The following is a 25,395-nucleotide window of genomic DNA, read 5'->3' as shown; positions in this document are numbered from 1 at the left end:
GAGGAGAGATGACAGTATGTTTGGCTTCATCTGCAGACTCACTCTGGCAGAAAATCCTGTATGAGGCTGCTAACTGAAGTCACAAACTTGCAGTGGCCTTTGTAGATTGCCACCTCCACTCGCAGAAGACAATGACTTTTAGAACAAAGGATCTTACAGACTGGACTGAACAAGCCTAAGGGAAGAGAAAAGTTTTGAACCTACTGAATTTGTGTTGATAGTGTTGTAGCATGAGATGGGAAGTCATTCAAAACATGAGAGCATACTTCCATTTCCTTACCTTGAGCGATCTTATTGGTGTTACACAATGCCAGCAACAATACGGAAAACAGATTGCAACTTTTCTCCACAAAGATCGGAAAGCAGCTTAAGAAACACTGCATTGACAAGTCATTTCTTTGACCATTGAAACGCAACTCTCTTCAGGATGGCTGATGGAAAGGGGAGGTGTGTGTTGCATGCCTATGACTGAGCAGGAGTTTGATCAAAAGAACTTACTGTAAGAGCATACAAAAAGAGCAATGACGTCTGTCTTTAGCAGACAGGGTCCTGGATTATCAGTTGTTTATGAGAATGGCCGCTACCAAAAAAAAAAAAAAAAAAGCTTAACAAAGTTAATGCTATATGCTTTAGAATGGTGGAGGACCAAACAGTCCATACTTGGATCCAAACCCATAGTTGCAAACAATCAAAGTATTTCAAAATCAACGCTTAGAAAACATAATTCTCTCTCAAAAGTTAACCGGTAAATACTGAAATGCAAGCCTCCCCACACTGCATTTAAAGAAACCTTGTCAAAAAAAATGGAATACATGAAGCAAATACTATTACATACTGAAAATAGAAGCTATACATTAATAGTGCAGAGAACATTACAGGACAAGAGGCAACGGGCACAAACTGAGACACTGGAAGTTCTGTCTGAACATAAGGAAGAACTTCTTTACTGTGAGGATGGCTGAGCACTGGAATAGGTTGCTCAGAGGTGGAGTCTCCACCCTTGGAGATACTTAAAAGCCATCTGGACACAGTCCAGGGCAGTGTGCTCCAGGTGACTCTGATGAAGCAAGGGGATTGGACTAGMTGATTTCCAGAGGTCCCTTCCAACCTCATCCATTCTGTTATTCTGTGAACATTCAGTCCAAGCTAAAACAATGAGGATGTCTTTACATTAACCATAAAGCTTCAAAGTGCTAATGCAAAACCACTCAACTAATCCCCACTCTATTATCATAAGTTGCAGTTCCCCTACCCACTTCTAACTAAGGGGCACAGGAATTCCTCTGCAGTCTAATACCAGATCTTCTATTTCTTCTGTGTACTGATACCTATACTTAGTAAAAGAAAACTACTGAAAGAGCAATTTTGCCAGGGTTCACTGTCTGCAACATTAACCTTTTTTTGGCATACCTGAACCACAAATTATTTTTATATCACTGTAGAAATGGAAATTGCAGAAAATAATTTCTGAAATCCTCATGGGATATGCATTAAAAGGTACAACAAAAGATATTATCTCAGCCGTACATTTATTATTAAATTATTAATGAGTTTCTTCTATTGCCATTTGTACTTGAATTACTAAAAGCATATACTAAACTTATAAATACAGTATACCTACAAAAACATATGTTCATAAGCTTCAGGAGTCCTCCCAGGAATCCTTTTGGGATTCATATAACCTCACAGGTATCTTCAAGTCCTAGTATTCGCATCCTGCTTTCCAGCTCAGCTTGTAGATGTTTAAAAATACATGCAACATGACAGCTCATWTTTGGCTACACATCTAAGAGGTTCAAACATCTGAATTATTCTGTCTGAGGTCAGCTACAATATATATGCCAAATTAAGTTTAAATCCAGCTGGGTAGAGCTATGAAACACAAAGACCTTTGATGCTTGGGAACTTTTGCCCATTTCTGACCATCATACTTTAAGATCTTCTTTCAAGGAGAGAACCTATTTTAGGGAACCAAATCTGTAACTTGACCAAACATATAAACTTACATTTCATGTATCCAGGAACTACAGCCACTTAAATTTTGCCATGCAAACAGATATAAAATGCAGATATAATAGCAAAATTTCATAGCAACATTCATTAGTTGCTGGAATTCTAGAAAATGAAGTTATATATGTCAAGTATATTTGTGTGCAAACAAGATCAGCAATAAAGATACATTACAGGTTCTAGGGGCTTTAACAGTCTAATAGCTCTAGGCTAGTTTTCAAAAATCAACTATTTTAGGAGTTTTAAAATTTCTAAAGAAAAGTCAGATAGGCAGCTATTTGTCTTTAATACTATATCTGTCTAACACACACCGCATCCTACCATCTCTCCTACCTTAGTACCTTTCAGGAAAATAGAACAGAAGAATGTAAGAAGCTCTAACACCTATATGCAAAYTGAAATATTTCTGTGTTGGAGAACTGAAGGGTAGAATTTATTAGGTGCAGAAATAATCAGGATACTAACAAATCTTTGGAACATCAGCCTCAAATACATTTTAATGAATTAATTTTAAGAAGGACTGAGATTGCTATCAAGACACTACAGAAAAATAACCTGTGTAAGAAACAAATTTGAGTATTTGCTTCCTTAATTTTCTGAGAACAAAATCTAAATTTTGTTCTAATCTAAATCTAATCTAAATTTAGACTGTATTCAACTAGTCCTCTACCTATACCCAAATGAAATAAATAAATAAATAAAATACATCATCCTTATCAGGGAGGGAAAGTGATCAGAGTAAATYAAATCTATCTTGTCTGACATTCAATTAAGTCAAAAACTCCACAATAAAGCTGCTTATGATCTATTTTTGGAAGACACAAACCATCACAAAAGAAGCAAAAAAAATTAAGGCATGCTGTATCTAGAAAAATAGAAAGAAAAAAGTGAAGCATTGGTTGGATCCATTCTGGAGGCAAAAAGTGAAGCATTGGTTGGATCCATTCTGGAGGCAAAAAGTGTGCAATGTTAAACACATATTTTAATTTCTACCTGAGACTTGCAAATCTGTTCAAAGAGTGTAAGACTCTAGCAAAAGATTCTAGTTCTCTGATCAATAGCGTTTCCTACTAAGCATCCACGCATTATCTCCTTACCCAAGGTAGAGCAGAGGCTAAAATGCTAAGATTTGGCTAGCTCTTTCAGTACATCCTCTTAAGAAAAAGAAAATCCCCAAACATATAAGTATACATTTAAATGAATATCTCCTATTACTGGAGAAAAAAAATCCAAGTCTTCGTGCCTCTAATCCGCAAGAATAGCCATGCCAGTATCCTGCACTTTGTCCTGACCATTGCACATAGCAAACAGTTCAGGAAGGTGCAAAACCAGGTCATATTCCCACTTTCCTACAGTGGGGAACAACCTGAATGAGCAGCTACATCTAGACAGTTGTATTTTACAGTCACCATGGAAACTACCCTTCATGAACTCCCTTAATCCCATTTTTAACTCATTTATGTCTTTGTGTTCCTTAACTTACTCWGGCACTGGGCACGACAACCCAGGTAAACACTGCTTCAAAGAGTTTTAAAATTTGCTTTCGTCGGACAGCCAGAAGAAACATTAAAACTAGTTATACTCTGTTCAGCTTCCCCACTCAAGTCCTGGTGGAAAGACAGCCAACTTTGAACTAAGTGCGGCATAGAAGAGAGAGAGAGAGAGAGAGAGAGAGAGAGAGAGAGAGAGAGAGATATTTTTTTTCCAGTTTTAATTTCAACCTATTCCTACTTGTTCAGCTGTTACAAACACAATAGTATTTTCTCATTCAAAGAAATTCCTTCTTCCCAACACCCTGCTGCAGAGAGAGAGAGAGAGAGATTTTTTTTCCAGTTTTAATTTCAACCTATTCCTACTTGTTCAGCTGTTACAAACACAATAGTATTTTCTCATTCAAAGAAATTCCTTCTTCCCAACACCCTGCTGCCAGGAGATACACAACTGCTCTAAGAGTCAACTCTGTTATGCCTTTTTGGCCCACAAGGCTCTCAGTATCTCTCTTCTTGAGCTGACAGCTAAATCTAGTTATAGCTATATCCAAATCACTCATAATATTTGTACATATTACAACAACAGTTTAGAGAAGCTCTCTGACCTGCCAGCTGGTTCCTTTATTTTAACACAAGTTTAACCTGCCCCAAACTGTCACTTTACATACAGTCCCAATAAAGCTGGACTGTCAGAGACTTATTCAGAAGCAGTAYGACACCTCAGAGGTGAAGTGTGCTAATCCTGAGCCCTACCAGAAAGAATAAAATAGAAGACTGTAAAGTTAAAAAACAAGGCACAGCCTTTTTTAAAAATTAGATGGAGCTGATGCTAACTGAGCCAATGGCCAAGGGAACATGGTTGCCTGTATCTATTTCAAGGGATTCAGTAAATCACTTACTGCGATGCAGGAAGATATGACCAGTTTCAGTGAGATGACATTAAGAAGGGAAAAATTAGGATCCAACAGTAGAAAATATATTTAGCAAGATTTGTTAGGCCAAGAGTCTGCCACAAACTAGAAAAAGCATTTAAAGAAATAATTCCACATTGGGAGAAAAGAAACATGAAATCGACCTTCTAACAGGTCAATCTTCACCTCTAATCTCAACGATTCTTTAATAAAAGCTGCGCGAATCTGACCTCAGTCTGAAACAATGTCTGAAGAATCGCGAATGCTGATGGATGGCTATGATATACTTCTGGAGTAGACGGCCCCTGCAGAACAGGAATAATTTGAGGGATGAATGGGATTAGCCCCAAGGTACTCAAAATAGCCCTCTCCCTCTCCGCGAGTGCTATCTCGCATGACAGCAACATTCCTGAAGAACAATGAGGTTGGTTCAGCAGCAGAGGAACCTCATACGGATAGATTAAAAAGAAAAAAAAGAGAGAGAAAAAAGGAAAAAAAAAAAGTGCACAGAAGCAGCAGAAACAAGGCTGTAAATTTGCCTCCTAACTCTTTCTCCTAAAAAAACATTCAGAGAAAATGCTAAAATTTACCCCCCCACACACCCTGAAAGTGCCCTGCAGTAATATTAACATAAGTTATCACTGTTCTGGTTCTACAGACGTGTGTTAGGACCTATCATACTAAAATCTAAGCAAATCATACCAAAACTGTTATCTTTTTTTTCTTAGTGTGATTCATGCCAGCTGGACTAGTCTAAATATTATTAAACATCATTAAATATATTATATTTAAGCTTAACTCATGCCAGGAAGGCTAGTTAACAAGAAGAGAAAAAATAATATTTTTTATAAAGCACTCAGATGGCTGGTGCTGCAATAAGAATACTATGTGTTACATGAAGTCTCAGAGGTTTTCAACAAACAAAAAATAGATGGGTATTTCTACCAATTCTTCTAGCAGTATTTCCACTGCTGTCACATGGTAGAATTAAATGGCAATCCAGAAAACCCTGTGATTTGCTATAAAAATTAAGAGCATAAGTGCCTAGCTCACATCCCCTAAAGGACTTGCACCCTTAAAAGAGTGAATATCATTGACTCTCCTTGGAAAGAGAGCTGCAGGACAACCATTTGCAGACATATGTATAAGATATTTGAAATAAGCCCTTCTGAGCGCAGTGCTCAGGAAGGCAGTTATGAACATACTGATCATTTTACAACAGCAAAAAGCTACTGAAAGTTGTTTTTACATATTATGGTATCTACATCATTACAACACTCAATCTTTTTATGAATACTCTACAGCCATACTTGTGTATATGCACAAATAGAGCAAGCTATAGCAACATCTTGTTTTTTAGGAACTAATGATGTTTATAGTCTTACAAGCTTTTCAACAGTGACAAATACAATAATATTTCAAAAACTGCATGTCAAATCTACCATGCCTCTGGGAGGACAAATCAGCATGTGTTTTATCTGCAAGTCTGCRAGCACAACTGTTAAGTATATTATGATCAACAGGAGGAATGCAGAATACATCAAAGAGAAAAATAAAACTCATAGCAGATAGTAATCGCTTTCTTTTTTTCTTGGAAAAATACTAGGATAGTGAAAACTTTTCACACTTTAATGATGATTAATGACTAACCCTAGTTACTCCTTTCCCTTTTTCCTGCTCCTCTTCCCCCAAATACACAGAAAAGTCGAAATGTCTGCAACGGCAACTTACACAAACTCCTCTGCAATTTGTATTTAGAGTTGAATTAAAATTCCTTTGGTTTGAACTATAGTGAATAACTTGGAGCTTCAGTTCTGGTAAATTTTTTTCTAAAGGTAACAATTTTCCATATGAAATTTTAGAAAAATGTTTACCATATGCATGAAAAAAATAGTTTCAATGCCTCCTCCTTAAAATATGGCCTTTTTCAGCACAGTAACTTTTCTCTCCTACTTAACCAGCCACTTTCAACCCAAATGTTCTCTGTCCCCACTGAGCCACACAAACAGATGCCTTTTTTTTTTTTTTTTTTTTTTTTTTTTTTTAATTTCAGGAGTGTCTCTTGACCAAGACACCAAGATCAGGAGTTTATTCCTTTGCATGGGAATGAATTTTACCTAGATCACCTGATAGTGCTCCCAGTTTCCACAAAACATTGATTTCTGATCATCACCTCCTTTCTCTTCAAAGTTTGCTCAGCAGCATTTTCCATAGCGCTTAGCTATGCTGTAGCAGAGACACAGCTCAGAGAAAAGCTTGTCCCCAGGGAGCAAATTGGACTCAAGGAACCATCTGGAGAGTGGGAGTATTCCTGTGTACAAGCCAGGAGAACAGAAAAGGCAGCGTCCCACTGCCTCTGCCCAAGCCTTCCCTGGATCACCCAGGCACTTGCCCYGGGATGGGATAGGAAAGAACAGGAAGCCATGGGATAGCTGAGCCTGCAGAGAGGCATATAGATGCACAAGGACATCAGCTAGCTAGTTACCTCATTTTGGTTTAGCATCTGCAACCCACAGGATTGCAATCTAAGTTGTGGAACCCCCATCTCTCTTCAGTGTCTCAATTTCTTTTGTTTAAAATTCTCAAACTGATTTTWAAGATCTGGTTAAGAAGCTGAGTCACAGTCTGATCTAGTCCCTGTACTCTAAAGCTTAATAAAAGCAGCCAACAGACACATTAACATAACAATAGCAAAAATCAATTCATCATAAGAGCAAATGTACTAAATTCACCCTCAATGTCAACTATAACCTATTTTTATAGAAGACATTTTTACCATCACAAATCCCCACTTTCTCCATCTTTTTAAGAAAAACATCTAGGTAATTTAAATAAAACACAGGATGAATACAGAATTCCCCTTTTCACTGATACATAGTAACCTCCTTCTAAGATCCTTCTTGTTACTAAATTATCTTGAAGCATTGTGGGTCTACAAAATCAGAACTTGCTAATGTTGCAATATTGCGAAGGATGAAAAGAAATGAGATGGGTTAAAAGGAATAACAGACCTAGAGCCTATTTGTAATACAGATAAAACATACAAAACAGTATTTTATATGCAGTAGAATACACATATACACAGAGGCACATTCTGAGAGTGTTAATATCTAGGGTAACTTCATGGGTTAGAAAGTACTTTTGTGCCATCCTTGAAGCCATTGCATTCMAAAGAATGAAAACAGAAGCAGAACACCTTTAAAATGCCTTTCACGTTTTCTTCTAGTCCAAAATTACAATTACTACACACTTTATAAGCCTGCAGCCAGTTTTAGTAAACTGCTACTTACAGCTCTTGCATGACAGCCAGCAGATGAAAGTGAAGAGTGAGAGCTCCCATTCATTGCTGCTAGCAACTCACTGCCTTCCTGATCCCTTTCTTCAGAAACAAAGATCGGGTGGGGGGAGAAATAAGGTAACAGGTTATTTTTAAAAGTCCTTATTTTCAAATCACCATCCAGGAGCTGGCTGAGTTGAGCTCTTATTAGTTGCTTCTCATCTCCCACTTGTTTCCATAGAAACCATTGCAGCAGCATTCCCTGTCTCACTATCCAAAAGTCTTCAAATTCAGCCAATTCTAAGCCCGGCTGGGCAAGTGTGCTGAGGATAATGGCAGCATTGCTTAAGTGCTACAGTCTGCATTGCCAGTCTCCCACCACCTGGACACCAAGTCTATGAAGCACAGAAGTCATCCCTATCGTATCGCACAGAAAAGGGCAGAAGGCTGATCAAAACCCCAGCTGCTCCCCAAGAAGCTGCTCCATTTTCTCCATTGCTTGCTGGTGGATGCACAGGTGGACTGAGCAAAGGGCATGCCTCAGTATCTCATAAGCTTAAACCCACAAAAGCAGAGAAACAGTTAAAYTGGGGGATATTGGTCTACATAATCAGCACAGGAAAAAAAGGTAGCTGGCTGCTAACTGCTATTTTTTCACTTTCACTCCCTTTTCCTTACTTCTAGAAATGTACTATGGACAATCTAAAGAAAGGGATCTAGAAAAAGATCTATTGAKCTGAATATTCAGAGGCACATCATAACAACACCTATGTCACGGAAAAATGCACTTTGAAAGCCCTCTGTCTATAGTATTTGTTTACTTTAATTAGTTCCTCCAGGAAGAGGAATGCTCCTTCCAATGTCATTCACTCGCCAGGTGCTGCCAATTCCAGAGTGTTTTTTTTTTTTTGTCTAAGTGGTCTGTACATGTATAACCTACTGCATATTTTACCTGCTGCAACTTCTGCATCACCTTTATCCTATCTGGAATATACCACAGAAGTGACATTTTGAGATAACAACTATGAGTCACCAGGTGATCAAAATTGACTAGTCAAATGCAAGAGAAGATATTACTCACTGTGGACTGCCCAAGGGGACTACTAAAAACCCCAGGACTATGAATTTCTCTGATCAAAAGGAGCAGGCATGTTCAGTGAGACAGTCACTCAGTATGGCTTCTCCTGTCAACCACAGTTAATTTCATTTTATTTCAAGTAAATCATTCTTAAATCTCAGCTTCTCTCAGGCACACCCTGACAGGGAGAATTTGGTTATAGATACAAAAACACAACAGATAGCTACCAACTTGCTAACAACAAGAGTACCTATGGAAACAATAAGTTAATGCTGAAAAGAGGTGGCAAAAGCTATCCTGTGGAAATCCAGAGAAAGGAGGAACTATCCTTGCATGTTTGCAAACTAATGCAATAGTACCTGAATGTAAATCCTCCTCTTTGTATCTATTAGCCTATGCAAACAGTTTCTGTTCAAAAGATGTTCCCAGAGTGTGCCTAATCAGCTAATGGCCCAGGGGCAATGGAATCGATTTTTGATTTTTTCCAATGCATTAAAGCTCCAACTTCTATATGAAGCATGTACTTATGGCCCCTAAAATGTCAAGCCCTATATTATAGTACAGTTTTGGTATGTGGGTGTAGATGTAGAGGTTTCACAATAAACGTGATTAACGTGAGTGTATATGAATATACACTCACAATACATAGGATATAGATATTCCATACAAGCTTTTAACGAAATGATGCTGCAAACTGATCATCAAAATGTGTATCTTATTACAAGAATGCATTATGCATAATTGGCTTTTATTATATCTACARTTGTGAAGGATTTCTAGATACAAAGAATGTATAAGGACAAATGTTAGCTTTTAAGTGAAATTTATGGATATGAAAGGTGATGAACTGAAAGGAGAAATATTAGTTTTGTGCAATAACATTTCTGAATCAACACGCTTAATGTAGATAGCAGTGACTAGAAGTTACTTCTCAGAAAGACACTTATTTTCAACAATATTGGCATACAATATTTTCTACAATATTATTTATTTATGCTGACAATATTTTGTGTCCAAAGTACTTAAGAGTTCCTTCTCCCAGGAAGTAATTTTCTAAATTCATAGTAAATAATTTATTTTTCAATAAAACTTTTCAGAGTTATAATTTATGGTGCAATAACAGTATTGCAATTTTTCCAAATTTTTGTTACACTTCACTGAACAGTAAATGAGAATTTGGGTCCCCATGACAGAAGGAAGAGCGTTCTATTCAAATCAGTGTTACTGGCACACAGGTTAGTACAATTCCTATCCTGGATAATGCAACAATCCTCTACTGAGGATACGCAGAGCTAAGAATTGGTCCATTTGGTGGAGAAATTTGCACTTCCTAAGTCACATTCACCCTGCTTCAATTTGCCATATTCCATCAGTTATAGAAACCAAAGTTAACGTGATGGTTAGATGTCAAACCAAAAGCTGGTTCGGGTTCCAAAACTGAGTTTAGTTTCAAAATCTACAGATTTCCAGTTAAAGATCATATCAAAGTTTTGACTTAGCCTCAGTTCTTCTCAGGTGCGAGGGCATTGCCAARATAACATGAAGTAAGGTTTTAAGATGACAAGCTGCTAAACAATAACAAAAATAAGATTGCTACACAAGGTATTGGCAGAGATCACTTTGCTCCCTCAGCAGCATGGTTTATGAGGTAAAGTTTAAGAATTAAATGCCAAAAGCTGAGAACAACACAAAGGAAATGGTTTCTTCGGATTCAAGTCTATGCCATCAGCAATGAATACACTGCCACCATTTTCTGATGCCACAGGCCCAGAGGACGATGACAGCTGCTATTGATGATAAAGATGATTTCATAGAAGTGCTGGAGGTATTACTGGGAATAAATGAAAGTGCAGACTTCCCTTGCTTCTCTAAAGGAGAGGGCTGGAACCCACGTAATCAATAACAGCAGACTGAATAAAAGCAAAAGCAGCTGACAAAAATACCTTAATGAGCTAAAGAAAAATCCACAGAGAGCAAGAGACACCTCTGGAAAATGTGACCCACCAATTTTAGTAGAGTGCTTGCAATTTAATTGTGGAAGAGCACACTGAGAGCATAAAGATTTGAATCTGGAATTCAAGGGGGCTTCCCTTCACATTCATATTCAAGGGACTAAGATCTTTTAGAAAAAGATAGACCTACAGACCGATCTACGTGTTTTTGTAAGAAATAACATTATCAGATTTTAGCAAGGAAAATTGTATCAGAGTYTTTCCAAGATGCAAGCACAGAGAAAACAGGCATACTGATCACACCACTGTTGAACTCTTGAAGCCACCAAGGCAGGCAGCTATTACTCCAGTGCTGAAGCAAGAGAGCTGGCATGCCAGARCAGTATTTCACAAGCCCTAGTTTAGCTTATGCTGAAGTCTCCTGACTGCACCTGCCAAAAAGGCTGACCTGCCCTCTCCAACGCCTTGCTGTGTTACAGCTGCCTCTCTTGTGCTGACGCTGGGGCTTGGGCAGCCATGCAGTCAGCTGGATCAGGTGATTGATCTGTCTGAAAACCAACCCTACCAGGAAAAGAAAAGCAAGATTAGTTTTCRGTTGATCAGCAAGCTTTGGAATGCATTTCTACAACAAAGAGTAGAGGCAGGACGGCTCTTTCAGTGCCAGCGCTGGCCTGGGGTCAGCTAAGCTGCTTGTAAAAGTACTCCTCCAGCCACACAACCAAAACACAGCTAGGCAGGCTACCATGCATCAGGTGACTCACAGTAAGCATCTGTGTACACACCCTTCAGAAAGGTATTTGGTTTAGTTTAGGGCAGCTTAGCCCACAGTTCAAGCAGAGTCAAATTATCAAGCAACTGCCCAAAAGGGTGAGTTTTCATCTAACCCATAGTAACTTGTTAAGTCTTCAACACCTCATCATGTGCTTAAGCCCTTAATTTTGTGCGAGGAGAGGTGAATCTCAGTTTATGATGGCAAAACTGTAAGTAATGTATTTTATTTGTAGATTTTCTCTCAGAGATGCCAAAGGGCTAAGACAACTAGGGGTAAACCAAGATTGTCTCAGAACATCTCTAGACTGATAAGGACTTCATAAAGGTCACCAGCCAAAGAAATCACAACTATTTCTTTTTCRTATTTTGCAATGAGAATTACACTCAGTATCTGGGGCCTGAAAATATTCGACAGAAGTGGTCGATAGTATCATCACAGTGATTAAAGATGATGAAACTGATACACAAAGACAAAGCAAAATGCTTCCAACTTGGCTAGGCTCTGGCAGAGTCTATCGATTTAAAACCTACAGAACAATACGGAAAACAATATTCAGACAACCTTGCAGATTTATTCTAGTTGCCATTTTCTTTTCGACAAAATGAATGTAATACAAAGCTGTAATTCTCACAAACTGCAAGTTGACTCTACTATATGTATTTAATCACACACAGAAATTGTCTTAAAGATTATGATAGAAACTGCACAGTTAACAAGTAGGAGGAGTATCAAAACTAAGCCTGACCATGAATTCTGAACTGGACCTTAAGTTACTGTGTTTAAATACAAAACTAGATTTGGGGGTTGTTTCTTTTTGGGGGGCGGGGAGGGATTATATATGGAAAAGAGTGTAACTGAGTAACATTTTACATTTTGTTAAATGTAGGGAAAGTGTGTAACTGAGTAACAAATTATTTCATCTGAATGGCTCTGTTCTCAGGCATTTTCTGCCTGTAAAGCAATATACAGACAATAACAAGAACCCAGCAGTTGATATTGAATGAGGAAAGACGTCCAGCGGAGAAAAGAGGTGACTTACCGATGATAACTGGGTCAAGGACCATCAGATATTAAAAGGGTAAAAGTTACTACCATTCAGCAGTGAACTTAAAAGCAGTCATCTGGAGGTTAAAAAAAAAAATCACCTGAATCACCCAGGCCCCTGCTTCCAGGGTCCATGAAACCTTAGTTAATAAGACATCTCAAGAGAGAAACAAGCATTTAAAATCCAGTGCAGAGTCAGGCACTAAGATATGGCAAATTACACCAGGACAATTRAAAATAAGAGTAAATAAGGAGCCTTAGACCAACGGGGAAAACGCAAATATCAGTCTGGATGACAAGCAAGGACAGTGATGGAGACAAATAGATATGGCCTTCATTTGTGAGAGATGATTGCCCCCACCCTGCCGCCAGGCAGGTGATGCAGTTGTCCCAGGAGAAGGAAAGAGCAGTGAAGGGCTTTTCCCCCCAAGAATTACTGATASCTCTCTCACTAACGGTGGCCACAGGCAAGAGCAGGTCGGGTGAGCCAGGACTCCAGTGGGAGCTAGCTCACCGACTTACCCTGACACGTGATCTGTGCAAAAGCTGCCAGAAAATTCAACTGCGGAAAACAATCTTTAGCTTATAATTCCTCCACGCTGTTCTACCTGTGTACGACTTACAGTAACCTGCTACGGTGTGAAAACCTCAGTCAAAATTATTTACCTTAAGAAATTTATTTCATACACAGTTTTGCTTTCTTCCTAGTGCAAACAAACATGGAAACTAGCTTTACGTGTTACAGCTTGCTCTTTGGGGTATGCGTAAGACAACATGCATAATTCTCATGCAAAACATCAGAAAAATCTAGATTTATGATTATACATTGATTTGTATATTATGATTTATTCTTCTACTTCTCTTCCAAAAGATGAGAAGTACTATTTTACACTATTACAGAAGGACATCATGAATATATACAAAATAAGCACACATATGAACAAGATTATGTGCAAAAAAATATTTCCTTATAGAGTGAAAATACAGGTCATACCTTTATCTCAAAACCTGGACTAAAAGACAGCAGATAATGTAGCTGGTAGCAAGAAAGAATAATGATTAACTTTATTCACAGATGAGCCTGATTAAATGAAGCTTAAAAATATTTCCTATTTTCTTGCAGCAATTTACACTTTGATGCAACTTAACTCTATTATGTCTCAGAAATGGAAAATCTGCTACAAAAATTAAAACTGCAGGACAAGGAAGGGAAGCTTCTTTTATATGCTGACGGGAGTCCCAAAAATGCAGTGATTTTTTTTTCTCTCTCAATTCTATTCAAGTGAGGTAGTGACATTTTCATGGTTAATCAACACTGCTGCACTATGCATTTTTGAAATAATTCTCTATTTTCCTCTTTTAAGTGGAGTTCTGGAACTCTGAAGCAAGCATTTCAATTATTCTTGAATTTTAAGACCAAAGTGTAGTAAGAAAAGGAATAAGGACACAGTGTGACCTGATCCTGCAAACGTTTACTCCAAAAGCAATTTCTGACTGTACACTTCTGATTAGTAATTTTAAATGGTCGTCACTGATATTTCTCTTTCAAAAAACATTTAAAACCATCTAAGAGTAATTAGATCATTTTTGCTTGCTAATGCTCAAATTAAAAAAAATTAAAAACTGTATTTTGAAATGTGCAACATTGTTTTTAAATTTTCTCCATTAAAAATATCCACAATATGAACACTGAACTGTTACAAAGCACCTTTACAAGAAGAACATCCAGGTTAGTTTTGTCACTTGTATCTTAGACCATTTTTTAGTTATATTTGCTAACACCTGCTACTCCTAGAAGCCCTAAAGCAGTAGAACTGTTGTGAACTAACCCAAGGAACTGCCTTTTGCAAATTCTGCTATCAATCTAACACCAAAAAGCAGCTTAATAGTTCAAAAAAGCTTTGCAAATTCCATTTCTTTGAAAAATTATTCCTGTAGCAATTATTATCTAGATAGTATATTGGGAAAACCTGTCACCACTGTAAATTCTAATTTTAAACATTTACTTCAGAAAGATTAAGAATTTGCTCAATGGGCTCAGTTAAAATACTAAGCCTTACTCTAGCCTATTACTGAACGTAATCTACGAAAAAAATAGGCTTTAGGAAATACTACTTTTATTTCAAGTACAGTAGCTTAAATCTCCGTACAGTGGAAGAACTGTTTTGCTTCACATGCGCCATACTGAACTTGATTACAGCAAGCTATTCCTTATGATTTTAAAAGGCAAGTCTTTAGGGCTTTTTTTTTTCCTTTCTGTTTTGCCTTTTTAAAAGTATTTACAATACTGCGAAGTGCCTCAGCAACTGATCTGACTTTTCCCTGTTAAGTGTAGTAATCTGTGGTAGCCAATCTAGTACAAACTATATTAGCACACTGCTTCATGGAGTCTTATTTATTATTACTTCATCTGAGAAAGAGCAACAAATTTTGCTTCTGTTTTTGTGAGTTCATTATTCTGCTAGCTAGTTGCATATATAGTTTCAGTGACTAATCAAAGCAGTAATTTTAATGTTAGACAAACATTGCTGCTCAGTTTTTAAAAACTGTTAATTATCTCTTACAGCATCTCCTACTGAAAGAAATTCTGCTATATGTGAAAGATTAAGTACCATTAAATAGCACACAAGTAGCACATATCTGGTAGGAAGCAATATCTGATATCATCTGATTTCAAGGAACTTGCTTGAGAAACTGAGAATTTCTTACAGCCAAGCCACAGTTTATTTGACCGCAAATATTTTCACAGTTAGCAATAACAAAGTGGCAGACAAACACCATGAGACACCATATCCCTGACTTTTTAATATTTGTATGGAATAAATAAATACATAATTGATCAATTATATATTCAAGTAGGGAAATAAAAAGCCAGCCTTCCATTGTCAATTGACATCCAGTCTCATCATCAGAGAGCACAAATGAAATGCTAATGGCAGAGAAGATGAATGCCAATTTCCTTCACTTTGCTCCAAGTTTCAGTGGCTCTCTACAATAAAAGATAGCTGTTTGTGGAGACTGGCTTGTTCCATACCATTAACTCAGAACAAAACATATTTTTAGTGGGACAGCAGTGTTTACTTGTAAGAACTGATGAATTGTACACCACCATTTATCACTTGTAGACAAAGACATTCAGRCACAATTTTGGACATAAATCAAGGTACATGCTCCTAAATAAAAAAGGGATTGCTTAAGTCCCTAAAACTGCATAGATTGAGGTCAGATCGGCCATAGCAACCAAGAATGGTACTTAGGCCTCCAGTAAGACTTAGCAACCAATAAATGAGCTCAGATCTCTTTTCATCTCCACTGGTGTGAAAGCCAAAATTAAAAAGATTAGATCACGCTGCACCCATCACAATAGACTTCACAGTGAAAAAGTCATTTCTAGCCTTTGATTCACATCAAATAAATAACATTCATCCCTTCCATAATGAACAACTTTCAAAGTAAATTGAATCTCCATAGTGCTGCTTTCCCTTGCTGCACCATATTTACATAACAATATATCACAGGACGCTCAGAATGGGTCTTACAAATGGAAGACTGAATATAATGCATCTTTAGCACTGATTACAGTATATTCAGTTTTAAAATGCATTCCATTTAAAATATAATGTACCATGGATTATAATAAATATAAACAATGCTTTAAATATTGCAGTATAAAACTTTGTCATTATCTCAAAATGGAAATTACATAGTAAACAGCTCCCTCTCCCTTTCCCTTCTAATCCCTCCATTTGAGGATTTTCAGCAAATTCTACTTTTTAGGAGTACTGATGCTACTCTCTGTCTAGCATTTCCAGGAAAAGGGATAGTACATTATTTTGGGTTTACTGCCTCTTTTCACACTATTTGTATTTTTTTATATRTATAGATGTAGATATTTTAGAATGGTCTAATGATTCTTTTTAACCTTCCAGACACACTGGTAATCTAATATGCTCACACAAAGGTTTTTCTTCCTCTCTTTAAGCAGTAGTTATTTGTAAATATGTAAAACTGATCACAGCTGCAGGAATCTAATACAGATCTAACATACGAGATTAGAAAACATATCTACCAAATATTTGCATTGCATTGTCACCGTATGCTCTGTCCTTCCCGCACTCCATTTGTCATTATTAAATAYGGATCATCATCCCCTTCTTATTGCAGATGGCATAAACTGATGCTTAAAGGAAAGTGTTCAAAAGCAATACATTAAAATAAGAACTACACCTACATTAAAAATATGCAGAAATAATTTCAACCTTCTGCAGCAACAACTCATGTAGATTATACTATTTGAACTCAGCAGGGAACCTCATTAATTTTTAAAACTCTCTGACCCCAGTGCAGTTAAGAGTGTAAAAATAATTACAAATTAGGGTTGAGGGAGCACTGTTTTAATATTGCATGTGTACTGTCAGCTACACAGCATTTTACTGCATATGGATATTTATTATAGCTAAGTATAATTTTAACTTAGCTAAAATGAAGCTTCACAGTGAATTTTAAAAATGCAAATGTTAGAAATGTTACATTTTTTAAGAATGTAACTATAGTAGCCACCACCTCTATGAAAAAATCTTGCCAGTTTTCTGCAAACACTCTTGTAACACAAAGCACTGCAATTACAGGTTTAAATGCTAGTAACAGCTTGGATACAGCAGTAAACTAAAATATTTCTTTAACAAGGCACATTTGAAAGCTAGCAATTTCTAACTTATTTAGAAGGCTATAAAATACTTGGCTGAGGGTATAAATATTCTCTCTTACCTAAAACTTGTCAGAAGAAAGATCCTTCTCCATTGTTGTCACCTCCAGTGCCCCCTCTTGCCACCATGGAGATTGGGTCTGCTATGTTTATTGCTCTGTGCCTCAGTTACAGCTGTGACACTAATCTGCCTGCCTAGACCAGCAAAGGGGTGTGTGTATGTGAGTGTGCGTGCGTGTGTATGTGTGTGCATGCGTGTGCGAGAAAAGAGAACCTGCTGACTTCAAGACTGGGAACCTAAACCTCAGGCCAAGTCAAGGCTGAATGAAAATGATCAAAGCTCTGTCCTTCACCAACAGAGTAGGCACGATTTTTCTTTTTTTCTTTCCTCCCCTTCCCCCCCCCAGGGAAAAGTAGGACTGTCATCAGGGATTCCCACTAAAAACCCTCTAACAGGGGCAGACCTTCTCCAGACTGCTAGTGCCTGCCCAGCAGTCCATGCAGAATACAGGTAGCTATTGTTCCCGAGACAGATATGTAGCCAGCCACTCAGACTCTGACAGATCTCAACAAACCCGTGAGCCTGCCTTCATTTTAACTCTTTATTTACTAGTGCTTTACTTTTCACAAAGATTTCCTTATACTCCAGAGAGAGGGAGGGGCAGAGAAGAAAGAAAATATCAGCACTGGTCATTCTGTTTCTGTTAAGAAAACGTTTTAGGTTTCTTCTACATAGGAAGTAATCCCATGTAAATTTAGCAGCATTGATTTTAATTTTGAAATCTGATCCAGCCTAGTCCTGGATAACATAGCAATAGCACACTTTAGCAGTAAAACAGGATTCAAATTCCGTAAGGAAAACAACGCACGCTCTGTGTCCCTCTGGATGCTCATAATTCAAGAGGAAGTAGAACAGCTTGAATGGTCACCGTGCACCTTCGCGCAAATATTCTGTAGCTATAGCTATTAATAAACAGAATCATTTAGTGCAAATGCCTCAGAACATGAAYGGTGTTTTTCACTAGAAATCAATGTTTAGGATTGACTTTCAGCATTGGGAGGGCAGGTAGGGTCTCCAACAGAAAACTGTGTTAGAGCAAGTACGTAGTTAGCTGGTTAGCTGGCATAAGGCAAAGCAGATAAAACTGGTACAAGACTGAAAAGGTTTTAYTTTGATGAGCAAATTTTACTCACACAAAAAGTTTCCTCTTTTATATGATAAGAAGCTTAAGAATTTATTCACAAAGATATAATCAGGGAAGCTGTTAGAAAAAATACCCTGACATTTATGCTCTATGTTTGACTTTTAGCACATGGTGATGTATTTCATGAAAAACTAATGATTCTGCAGATTATGTAAATATTGTTATAAACTCAGTTCAGGTATATCCTTCACCTTTAGATGCACATTTTTCTCTTATTCTGTTTAAGCCAGTCTTAACTTTATTTTAAGCAGGTTGCAGTGGGATGTGTATGCACACATGTATAGTTGCTCTTCAGTGGGTTGGTTGATTGGTTCTAAAGCAATTTTAAGGTGTGAAGGTTGAACATGACACACAAACTTTTAACAGTACAATGTGATTTAGAAGGTTTTTGTTTGTTTGTTTGTTTGTTTGTTTRTTTTTACATTCAGGCTGCTAACAAAAGGGCAAATTAGAGACATGACTTCAAAGGCATGTATTTAGCCTGGCAGAATCTATCAACTCAAAAAAACTTTTATATCTATTACAAAAATAATCATTGTTTCATCAGTAATTTCATAAAGATATGTTAAAAAGATGCACACAATTTATTTGAAAAGTTACCCATGGTCACTTTACAGTGTTTCAAGTGATCTTTTCTAAATATTTGAGAATTTGATTAAACTTCCTCAAAAAAGGCAAGTGTCCAGTGCCTTTTGAAATTCTTCCAGTGTAGCAGGAAAGCCGGCAAACAAAAAAGCAAATCAGTCTTATTCAGTGTACTTCACCCTGTGCAGCAGAAGACCTCYAGACTACTAGATGCATATTAAAGAACTAGACTTCAGCCTTACCATGTCCTACCGCTGTTTTATTCCAAAAGCTCATTTGTGTCAATCAGAATATCAATCTTTAAGGATAAAACATCCATTGAATTACACTTTTTACAATCAACTTATGTAAATATCCAGCATTATGTAGAAAGAAAGCTTTCAATTAAAAATATATTAACAAATTAATAGATTTCTTTGATAAAAAAGAGAGTTTATTACAAATTCTGAAGCATTCTGCCACAGTTTCCCTCCTTTCTTGAGCAAATAGTTAATAAACAGTTGTTATTAAAACATAAAAGGTAATTAAAAATTACTGGGGAAATCTATGAGGAGCAGATTTGCTGCTGCTGCTGGATACTRGTGTAACACCACCGACTTTGGAGGAGCTGTGCCAACTGCTATCAGCTGAGAATCTGGCCACGAAGCTGCAACTCCAAAGGGCAGTGGCATACAGGTAACAATGTGGTAATTCATTCTCTACCGGCACAACTACACCATTGCAAAATGGAGACTGCTAATACCATACCGTGAAAAGAGTTGTCTCAGGTATAGTTATGGACCATGTGACAAGCTTCTCAGCACGGTCATATTTGATTTCAACTTTCAACTAGGCCTTATTCATTATATTATTCTGGAATATATCACCCTGCATCAAGTCTCCCACTCATCTTCCAACACAGAGTTATCAGGGTATGTTTGATCAGCTCCTAGATTGGTATCTACACAAATGCCAACACAATTAAAAAACAACATGACATTGAAAACACAAGGTTATGGGGGAATGAAACGAAAGTGTTCTACAGCGAGATAGCGACAGAGCTGGGTACTTTGCATGAAGACAGAGAAATCCACACTTACTGTGAATGCAGAACTTCCTTCTCAGAAACCCATGTTGTTTTTACTAGAACAATCCCCAGGCTGGGTCCATTAGGGAAAGAACATTTTTCAGGTTTTGAGATAATACTGGAGAAAAGTATTCTTTCTGAAGACTTTGTGCACTCACTGAAGGTTGCCTTTGACCAGGAAGATGACACTTCTTCCCAGTCAAGTCTATTACAAGTAACTGATCACAGCCATCTTACTAAAAGTACAAATTATTTGACTTATGAAAAGGATGATGTTTTCTTATACTGATTAGCACTAAAACTTTTTTGTCTTTTAACAACAAAAACCACACAAGTGCAGACTGCTGCTTAAGGGGTGGGGGTGGGGGGAAAGTAGGGCTCTTCTTCCTTTTTTTTTAATTGTACGGCTCACCTAATCAAAGCAGGCATTGTGGGTGCAATGTTGAACATCTTGTCTCATGTACCATGGGATATTTGAACTGTTTGAATTGATTTCACAGAAGGAGAGCATAAATAAAATCATATATATCCTGTAGACTATCTAGACTGTAGTAAGAATTTTGCTTGTGAATACACTGCTGCAGTAATTTCTTTCAGCTAACCCACACAATTGCACATTCATGAACAAAGCCACATGCCGGTATCAGGTATCCTTTTTCCTTTAGAGATTCAGTTTTAATGATTCTTTAGTAAATAGCTTTGTATTAAGAAATTATTCATTCCAAATACAAAGAGGTATTTCAGTAACTAATTGTGTTATAGAGGTGAAATACAGATAATGTATCTAAGTATGTAACCTCAATTAACCTTTTGTCTCAGTTCGTAGACAAACTAGCTATAAAAAGTGAGCTCTCCCAGTGATAGAAAATCAGTTTTACAACTTAGCATTTTTTGTGGCTAGTTACCTGTATAAAAGAACACAGCACAAGGAGAGCTTTACGGAGCTGTTACTCAAATTAAATTCACTATTATTGTTGATCTTCACTTCCGTAATACAAAAGCTATTGTAAAACGTACAAGAAAGCACTAAGATTTTTTTAAAATTTTTTAGTTTTTTTTAAACAGAGTTTTTATGTAAAATGCTGTAACTCCACTTTATTTTTTGCACCAAATACTTCAAAATATAAGATAGCATATATAAAAATATATAAGTATTTAGACTGGAGCCAGTGCCTGTTTTGTGCCTGTTTTGCTTAGAATGTAAGCAAGTACACCATGTAGTTTAGAAAAGAACTTATGATTAACTTATGCTCAACTATATTTGTACATTGTAATATAAAGCAGCCAGCAATTGCAGATGATAAAGTATCCTTAGTCTTCTGAAAAAAAAGTATACATTAATTAAATAGCTTTTCTTTAAAATACTGTCCTAGAGAGCACAACTTTTTTTTCTTCAACTCTTTTCACAGAAACATAATTAGGGTATTGCATTCTCCACCAGATTCTTTGTGAAAGCAAATGTCAGGGATTAGGACTCAGCAAGATAATTACAAATGTTCTGTATAATAACATAGGAAACCAGCATCAGAGATGCATTTCACCAGTTTGTATTCTTCTTACAAATTATACTTCTGATACTTGATCTGTTGGGAAAACATGTAGAAGTTAACAATATCGTTCCTCTCCCCGCTTTGGTTACTTTAGAGCTAACATCAGCAGACAAACCCACTCTTCAAAAGAATGGCTTTTTTTCCTCTTGGTAAGGCTTCAGATTCTGAATCCTAAATACATATTTTACAAAACTTCTCTCTGTTCAACACTGAGCACGAACAGTTTCCTACCCAACTGTTAGTACATGAATTATTACAAGAGGATATATTCATTCACACTTTTTTGGGTAAACCAAACCATCTCTTTTTGAAAAGTTTACCTTTTAAATCCATTCTGTACCCAGTTTCTTATTAAGACAAGAAATAAGACATTTCCTAGAAACAACAATACAAATCTGATGAGCATCCATAGAGCTCTTCTCCTCGGTCCTTAAGTAGACTGGTTTAAGTAGTCAAACTACATTACAGATATTCCAATTAGACAATTCACTTGCAAACAGGAATTTGTATTTATCAGTTGTTGTCATTAGCTTAGAGCCAGTTTGGACCTACCGCTTTAAGCGCTGATCCACAGGAATCCCTGCTTTTGAAGGGCCCCAAGTAGCTGGATGGAGAAAAAACAGTCAGGACAGCCCCTGTAGCTTCAACCTGCCGTGTACAGTTTTCTTCCTTGGAATCTTTTGATAAAAGTCAGAATACAACATGGTTTATAAATGTAGCAAAGTCATCACAATCCAGAGCTAAAAATGTTATTGGACTTCCCTCTAGCTAATGCTATTTAAGGAAGCATTTAAAAAGTAATTCAATTCTCTTCCACAAAGTCAAATTTTCTCCATAGATAATTTGTTTTCATTATATGTATAAAAAGCTACAATGAAGTCAATAATGTCAAACTATATCAGTTTTAGGATTTACGTTTATTACTGGAAGACTGACCTGCTAATGCAAAAATGGTACTGTCTCTGTTTYCTACCGTTAACCTGAAAAGATTTACTGTCAATAATATAATCATACACTACAGTAGCATTCATGATGAAATATAATCAAGAATTCTTTTGTTCTCTCACACTTACAGCCAAATAACTTCATGTCATTATAATGTCATAATAATCTGTCATAAATTTAATCTTCAGATGTAAACTTGCTCAATAAGAGTTAAAATATTCACACTGTTTTGAGACCTTGAACCACTTAGTTGGAAAACATTTGTCTRGCTTTGGTCATTATCACTACATTTTAAACCTGCCATACTAACATGAATATTAACTCTCTTAATGTATATATAGAATATTCGATAAGGCACATTATCACTGGGTATGCTCATATTTAAAGAGTCTAAAAACAACAGTGCTCTTCTGAGCGTCTTGAAATATCAAACTTGTAATGCTTATACACAGCACAGCAATAAAAAAAAAAAAAGGAAATTCAAAAGCTATCAAGGTTGGAAAAGCAAAAATATACATTAAACTTTTCCAGAAATAAAAAACTTAGCCAAAACAACAAACTCATCCAAACCCTGATCCTGTTTATATCAGATACATATGACTAAAAATAATCTTCAAATTAAAGCAACAAAATGCGATAAAAATACTTACCAAATACCTCATCTTGCCATCTTGCTTCGAATTCAGGTGTTTTCTCACTTGCTTGCTTTCTTTGTTTTGTTTTTGTTTTAAATAACACAAGCAAATTCAAGTTTCAAAGCTGTAACGAGTATTGTTCTCCTGTTCCTGCAGTTCTTCAGCTGTAGGTAGAGAGGAAGCCTGGCTGGTATTGTTTTGTGATAAAGTCAGTGGCCTCTGTAAGCCAAGATATTCTGCACTGTCTGAGGATCTCTGCAGTGCTCTTAAACTCCTCCGCCGAGACAGGTATTTGTCGCTGTCTGTTGCCCAAACAGGTTCATCAGAGCTCTTACAGTCACCTTCATTTTTCAGTCTTAGTGGCCCTATGTGCTGAAGGGAGAGAGGTTTCTTTCTTTCAGCATTTATTTGCTTTTGGATTGGAGGAAGAGGCTCAGAGATTTTCAATTTGAGATCAAAGCCAGGCATGTAATGGGACGAAACATAGTTTTCTGAATTGCGCTCAGAATAGTAGTCCCTGAGTTCCCACACGCGGCATTCCTCACTTCATAAGCTTCACGGGAAGAAAAGATATATATAGAGAGACAGACAGAGATACACACCCATTTTAAATATATTAGTTTTCCCCCTTGCAGCACTGCAGTCTCTCTATTGTCGAATAATAACAATTTCTGAAAAGAAAGCACTTAATAAGGCTAAGGTCAGACTGCTTAGACTTGGCATTTGCTGTGATAACAAATCAGAAACGATAGCATCGTACAGATTTACGAATTTTTTGCCCCCGCAGTCACAAACATCAGACGTTTACTTTATAAAGAAAGCTTTTAGATTCTTCCTGCAGTTTCCATAGTGATTTCATTTTTTCCCTTTTATCACAGATTGGCTGAAGTACTGCTACCCTTTGTGCTTTAAAAGGCTTGTGCTACCAACTGTCGATATAAAGGCACTGTAGCTAAAGCACACATGCAACACATACCGTCAAAAATAATTGAAATAGATAAATGCTGGCTAAGAAAGGTTTCAGTATTTTCTCTGCTTCTTCTGAAGAGTACAGTAGAATAGGATTTCATCTGAATAAATGTAATTAACTTGAGCCAACCATACCACTGTTCTGCTTCCCATAACCTATGATACTTCTATTAGAACCTGATGACACAAAAAATAGTCTCTTCACAAAAAGCTTTAACAGAGCTTACCTCATGCAAAATGCCTATACTTGTTAGATATAAATGGGAGCAATTTCACTATTTTTTTTTTTGAGTTGCTCAAAGGCAACGCTTATGGCAGTGATATTTTTCCTCTTTCTAGTAAGTTTATTCTTTCAAGAATACAAAGGTTTAAAGAACAATGACACTGTTTCTGGCAAAGTAAACAATGCTCTCTTTTGCAAGAAAGATGACCACCCTTCAAAGTAAGCCTAAAGGATTAGTTTCTCTTTAACCCCTTGCTGAACAAATGAGACAGTCATCTCCCCAACAAAATAGAATTCAACTGAGTAAACAGCTTTTTATTCAGTTATCATGCCTTTAAAATGGAATCTTTAGATTTCAGAATGTATTCGCAGTATTTCACTCTCTTTCGATCAGTTTAACAGAAAGTGGGTGTATGGTTAGTTGTAGCTAGTTGCTCTAGTCTCAGGAGAGTTTCTATTCTTCTAAGTCAGAAATGGTCTAACTTATTACAAATACTGATTTCACATCATGAAGTGGTAAATATATCACAAATAAACTCTGAGAGCTGAAAGTTTTCCAGGTGGCTCTAGAAATAATGAGATTGCTAGCTCTGTATTAAAATAAGAAAATAATGCAAAATTCACAGAAATAAATATATTAAAAAAAACCTTACAGAATGCAGTAMAGAAATAGACAATTAAACAGATAATTTAGAAAAAGAAGTAGACAACTTTCTTTTGGATGTATTTCTGAAAATGAATTATCTATTTCTGAATGGATTTTCTACTGAAAAAACATCAAACTCCCTATTTCAATGTCATCTCTTTATTAGGGGAATCATGCAACTAGCTTTCATTGTTGGATATTAAAATCGGCTGTTAGACATTCACATCCATTAAATGGGCAGGAACGTTGAATGTAAAGTATGTTAATACTTACTGCCAGTAAAGTTTCTTCCAGTAGAGTTTGCAGCATAGTGGCTTTAAATAACAGACCAT

This window comes from Rhea americana, unplaced genomic scaffold (assembly GCF_003343005.1).
Source record: "Rhea americana isolate MKP2758 unplaced genomic scaffold, rheAme1 scaffold_69, whole genome shotgun sequence".
Taxonomy (NCBI): domain Eukaryota; kingdom Metazoa; phylum Chordata; class Aves; order Rheiformes; family Rheidae; genus Rhea; species Rhea americana.
The sequence above is the reverse complement of the archived record's forward strand: the minus strand, read 5'-3'. Positions refer to the sequence as shown.